Below are 6,000 nucleotides of genomic sequence, written 5' to 3' on the forward strand. Positions count from 1 at the left end.
CGTGTCCCTTCCATAAAGGATAGAGAGCAAGACACATTGCTCTCTATTCGGGGCGGCAGGTAGCCTAGTGGTTAGAGTGTAGAGGAGGCAGGTAGCCTAGTGGTTAGAGTGTAGAGGAGGCAGGAAGTCTAGTGGTTAGAGTGTAGAGGAGGCAGGTAGCCTGGTGGTTAGAGTGTAGGGACGGCAGGTAGCCTAGTGGTTAGTGTGTAGGGACGGCAGGTAGCCTAGTGGTTAGAGTGTAGAGGAGGCAGGTAGCCTAGTGGTTAGAGTGTAGAGGAGGCAGGTAGCCTAGTGGTTAGAGTGTAGAGGAGGCAGGTAGCCTAGTGGTTAGAATGTAGAGGAGGCAGGTAGCCTAGTGGTTAGAGTGTAGAGGAGGCAGGTAGCCTAGTGGTTAGAGTGTAGAGGAGGCAGGTAGCCTAGTGGTTAGAGTGTAGAGGAGGCAGGTAGCCTAGTGGTTAGAGTGTAGAGGAGGCAGGTAGCCTAGTGGTTAGAGTGTAGAGGAGGCAGGTAGCCTAGTGGTTAGAGTGTAGAGGAGGCAGGTAGCCTAGTGGTTAGAGTGTAGAGGAGGCAGGTAGCCTAGTGGTTAGAGTGTAGAGGAGGCAGGTAGCCTAGTGGTTAGAGTGTAGAGGAGGCAGGTAGCCTAGTGGTTAGAGTGTAAAGGTGGCAGGTAGCCTAGTGGTTAGAGTGTAGAGGAGGCAGGTAGCCTAGTGGTTAGAGTGTAGAGGAGGCAGGTAGCCTAGTGGTTAGAGTGTAGAGGAGGCAGGTAGCCTAGTGGTTAGAGTGTAGAGGAGGCAGGTAGCCTAGTGGTTAGAGTGTAGAGGAGGCAGGTAGCCTAGTGGTTAGAGTGTAGAGGAGGCAGGTAGCCTAGTGGTTAGAGTGTAAAGGTGGCAGGTAGCCTAGTGGTTAGAGTGTAGAGGTGGCAGGTCGCCTAGTGGTTAGAGTGTAGAGGAGGCAGGTAGCCTAGTGGTTTGATTGTAGAGGAGGCAGGTAGACTAGTGGTTAGAGCATTGGGCCAGTAACCGAAAGGTTGCAAGATCAAATCCCCCAAGCTGACAAGGTAAAATTCGGGTCGCTCTGCCCTGAACACTGTTCATAGGCCGCTTGGCTGAAAATAAGAATTTGTTCTTAACTGACTTGCCTAGTTAAATAAAAGGTTAAATAAATAAATAATGATTTTATAGCTTGAGCCACTTCCAAAGAAAAAAATTGAACATTCAACGCCAGTTCCCACAGAAACGATGAATAATCTGATATTAGCCTAACGCATCAGAGCTCAGACAGAGTGACTCACACTAGACAGGTTTAGAGCTCAAGACAGAGTGACTCACACTAGACAGGTTTAGAGCTCAGACAGAGTGACTCACACTAGACAGGTTTAGAGCTCAGAGGACTCACACTAGGACAGGTTTAGAGCTCAGACAGAGTGACTCACACTAGGACAGGTTTAGAGCTCAGGCAGAGTGACTCACACAGGGACAGGTTTAGAGCTCAGACAGAGGACTCACACTAGGACAGGTTTAGAGCTCAGACAGAGTGACTCACACTAGGACAGGTTTAGAGCTCAGACAGTAACACACTAGGACAGGTTTAGAGCTCAGACAGAGTGACTCACACTAGGACAGGTTTAGAGCTCAGACAGAGTGACTCACACTAGGACAGGTTTAGAGCTCAGACAGAGTGACTCACACTAGGACAGGTTTAGAGCTCAGACAGAGTGACTCACACTGACAGGTTTAGAGCCTGGGGACAGAGTGACTCACACTAGGACAGGTTTAGAGCTCAGACAGAGTGACTCACACTAGGACAGGTTTAGAGCTCAGACAGAGTGACTCACACTAGGACAGGTTTAGGAGCTGTGACAGAGTGACTCACACTAGGACAGGTTTAGAGCTCAGACAGAGTGACTCACACTAGGACAGGTTTAGAGCTCAGACAGAGTGACTTACTCAGGACAGGTTTAGAGCTCAGACAGAGTGACTCCCGCCTCACCTCACCCTGTCCTTCAGATGCTACTGGTTAAGGTGGTAACTGTAAGAGGCTTAGCCAGCAGCCCAGGTCACTAATACAGCTCCCCCTCCCCACCTTAGGCTGCCCAGGGCTAACACCACAGGGACATTACCACAGATTGGGTGAGTCAGCACTCTGTCCATAATCAAGGTGAACAGCAAGGTTGATCTATAGATGTACACAGACAGCGATGCAGAGTCAACAGACTCATCGAACACCTCAAAGCATTCCTTTAAAGGGAGGTGGATGTTAGAACTATCGTCCGTCATTCATTCACCTTCCAATGAATCGGCCCAGATCCTAACCACCCTTCTGATACAACATCTAGAGTCCTGTCCTTTAAAGCCTCTGTGTCACCGTATGAAAATAGTCAAATTGCATAAAAAGGTCACCCAGTCATCATTCTTGTTAGAAAAAAAACACACACACCTCGCCTCCATCAAAACACACACTTCCACAAAACACAGACACACACACAAAGACACACACCAGCTGACCAAATAAACATGTCTACCCTCCACATGGAAACAACCAATAACAACAAGCTTACAGAAACAAACCACACACACTCACATTCCGACAACACACACACACACTCACATTCTGACAACACACACACACACTCACATTCTGACAACACACACACACACACACACACACACACTCACATTCTGACAACACACACTCACACTCACATTCTGACAACACACACACACACACACATTCTGACAACACACACCCCCCTCCATCAACATGTAGGAAGACTTGCCTGCGGCTCTTCCTCCGTATGGACTTCCAGCCCACTATCCAGTGGACAGTCCTCTGGAGCCAGGAGGACTTCATCTGGGAGCTTCACCCAGTCCAGAGAGCACTGACCAGAACAGCCCCGCTCTACAGACCCAGAGAGCACTGACCAGAACAGCCCCACTCTACAGACCCAGAGAGCACTGACCAGAACACCCCCACTCTACAGACCCAGAGAGCACTGACCAGAACAGCCCCACTCTACAGACCCAGAGAGCACTGACCAGAACACCCCCCACTCTACAGACCCACAGAGCACTGACCACAACACCCCCACTCTACAGACCCAGAGAGCACTGACCAGAACAGCCCCACTCTACAGACCCAGAGAGCACTGACCAGACCAGCCCCCACTCTACAGACCCAGAGAGCACTGACCACAACAGCCCCACTCTACAGACCCAGAGAGCACTGACCAGAACACCCCCACTCTACAGACCCAGAGAGCACTGACCACAACAGCCCCACTCTACAGACCCAGAGAGCACTGACCACAACACCCCCACCCACAGACCCAGAGAGCACTGGACAGAACAGCCCCGCTCTACAGACCCAGAGAGCACTGACCAGAACAGCCCCGTCTACAGACCCAGAGAGCACTGACCAGAACACCCCACTCTACAGACCCAGAGAGCACTGACCAGAACAGCCCCGCTCTACAGACCCAGAGAGCACTGACCAGAACACCCCCACTCTACAGACCCAGAGAGCACTGACCAGAACAGCCCCACTCTACAGACCCAGAGAGCACTGACCAGAACAGCCCCACTCTACAGACCCAGAGAGCACTGACCAGAACACCCCCACTCTACAGACCCAGAGAGCACTGACCACAACACCCCCGCTCTACAGACCCAGAGAGCACTGACCAGAACACCCCCACTCTACAGACCCAGAGAGCACTGACCAGAACAGCCCCACTCTACAGACCCAGAGAGCACTGACCAGAACACCCCCACTACAGACACTGACCAGAACACCCCACTCTACAGACCCAGAGAGCACTGACCACAACACCCCCACTCTACAGACCCACAGAGCACTGACCACAACACCCCCACTCTACAGACCCAGAGAGCACTGACCACAACACCCCCACTCTACAGACCCAGAGAGCACTGACCACAACAGCCCCGCTCTACAGACCCAGAGAGCACTGACCAGAACACCCCCACTCTACAGACCCAGAGAGCACTGACCAGAACAGCCCCCACTCTACAGACCCAGAGAGCACTGACCACAACACCCCCCACTCTACAGACCCAGAGAGCACTGACCAGAACACCCCCACTCTACAGACCCAGAGAGCACTGACCACAACACCCCCACTCTACAGACCCAGAGAGCACTGACCAGAACACCCCCCACTCTACAGACCCAGAGAGCACTGACCAGAACACCCCCACTCTACAGACCCAGAGAGCACTGACCAGAACACCCCCACTCTACAGACCCAGAGAGCACTGACCACAACTACAGACCCAGAGAGCACTGACCAGAACACCCCCACTACAGACCCAGAGAGCACTGACCACAACACCCCCACTCTACAGACCCAGAGAGCACTGAGCACTGACCAGAACACCCCCACTCTACAGACCCAGAGAGCACTGACCACAACACCCCCACTCTACAGACCCAGAGAGCACTGACCAGAACACCCCCACTCTACAGACCCAGAGAGCACTGACCACAACACCCCCCGCTCTACAGACCCAGAGAGCAGTGACCAGACGGACATCAGGGACACCAACTAGTAACCACAACATGTCATCCGAAATATACAGTACGCCACCCTGATAGAAAACACGTCTCACAAACACACACTTCATAACCCCCCCCCCCCCCACTCTACAGGCCCAGAGAGCAGCGGGATTAGCTAGGGATTTCCTTAAATCTCTCTACAGCGGGACACGTGTTCTCACGATACTCTTGTCTGTTTAGCGTCAGAGGGTCAATGTCTCACCTCACCGACGCTCTTTCTTAAATACAATACAATACCTAGAGTCCTGTCCTTAAACCTGTCCTATACCACTTCTGATACAACACCTAGTCCTTAAACCTGTCCTATACCAATGTCCTTAAACCTGTCCCATACCAATACATCTAGAGTCCTGTCCTTAAACCTGTCCCATACCACTTCTGATACAACACCTAGTCCTGTCCTTAAACCTGTCCTATACCACTTCTGATACAACATCTAGTCCTGTCCTTAAACCTGTCCTATACCACTTCTGATACAACACCTAGTCCTTAAACCTGTCCTATACCACTTCTGATACAACACCTAGTCCTGTCCTTAAACCTGTCCTATACCACTTCTGATACAACACCTAGAGTCCTGTCCTGAAACCTGTCCTATACCACTTCTGATACAACACCTAGTCCTTAGTCCTGTCCTATACCACTTCTGATACAACATCTAGTCCTGTCCTTAAATATACCACTTCTGATACAACACCTAGAGTCCTGTCCTGAAACCTGTCCTATACCACTTCTGATACCACACCTAGTCCTGTCCTGAAACCTGTCCCCTAGAGTCCTGTCCTGGAAACCTGTCCTATACCACTTCTGATACAACAACTAGAGTCCTGTCCTTAAACCTGTCCTATACCACTTCTGATACCACAACTAGAGTCCTGTCCTTAAACCTGTCCTATACCACTTCTGATACCACACCTAGTCCTTAAACCTGTCCTATACCACTTCTGATACACACCTAGAGTCCTGTCCTTTAAACCTGTCCTACACCACTTAATTCCAGGTGTGAGGGCCCAAATGACACCCTATTCCCTATATAGTGCACTACTTTGAACAAAGCCCTACGGGACCAAAGTCCTGACTCGGGAGCCTTTTAGGATGCATCCCAGGCCACTGAGGCCAGGCTGACTCACAGGACTAGACAGCAGGTGGTAACGAACAGGGAAGTACCTTCACCTCAACACAGTGGAGCCTGTAGAGCATCCAGGAGGAAACAACATGGCTGCCGCGCCCGTGTAGCCTCCCACACAGGTGAGTGTCACCTGTGGTCCATACACATATTGGTCCACATACTTAGCAGATGTTATTGGTCCATACACATATTTAACAGATGTTATTGGTCCATATTTAGCAGATGTTATTGGTCCATATTTAACAGATGTTATTGATCCAAACACATATTTAGCAATGTTATTGTGGGTGTAGTGA

At 50.8% G+C, this 6,000-nt stretch overlaps 1 pseudogene; it reads right to left on the reverse strand.

Annotated features, from left to right (window-relative positions):
* The window catches only part of LOC135538185 (ADP-ribosylation factor-like protein 13B), a 5,017-nt pseudogene extending 2,000 nt beyond the window's left edge, over nucleotides 1-3,017 (reverse strand).
* Nucleotides 3,018-6,000: the final 2,983 nt, after the last annotated feature.

The sequence above is a fragment of the Oncorhynchus masou genome, unplaced genomic scaffold (genome assembly GCF_036934945.1).
Source record: "Oncorhynchus masou masou isolate Uvic2021 unplaced genomic scaffold, UVic_Omas_1.1 unplaced_scaffold_9279, whole genome shotgun sequence".
Taxonomy (NCBI): Eukaryota; Metazoa; Chordata; class Actinopteri; order Salmoniformes; family Salmonidae; genus Oncorhynchus; species Oncorhynchus masou.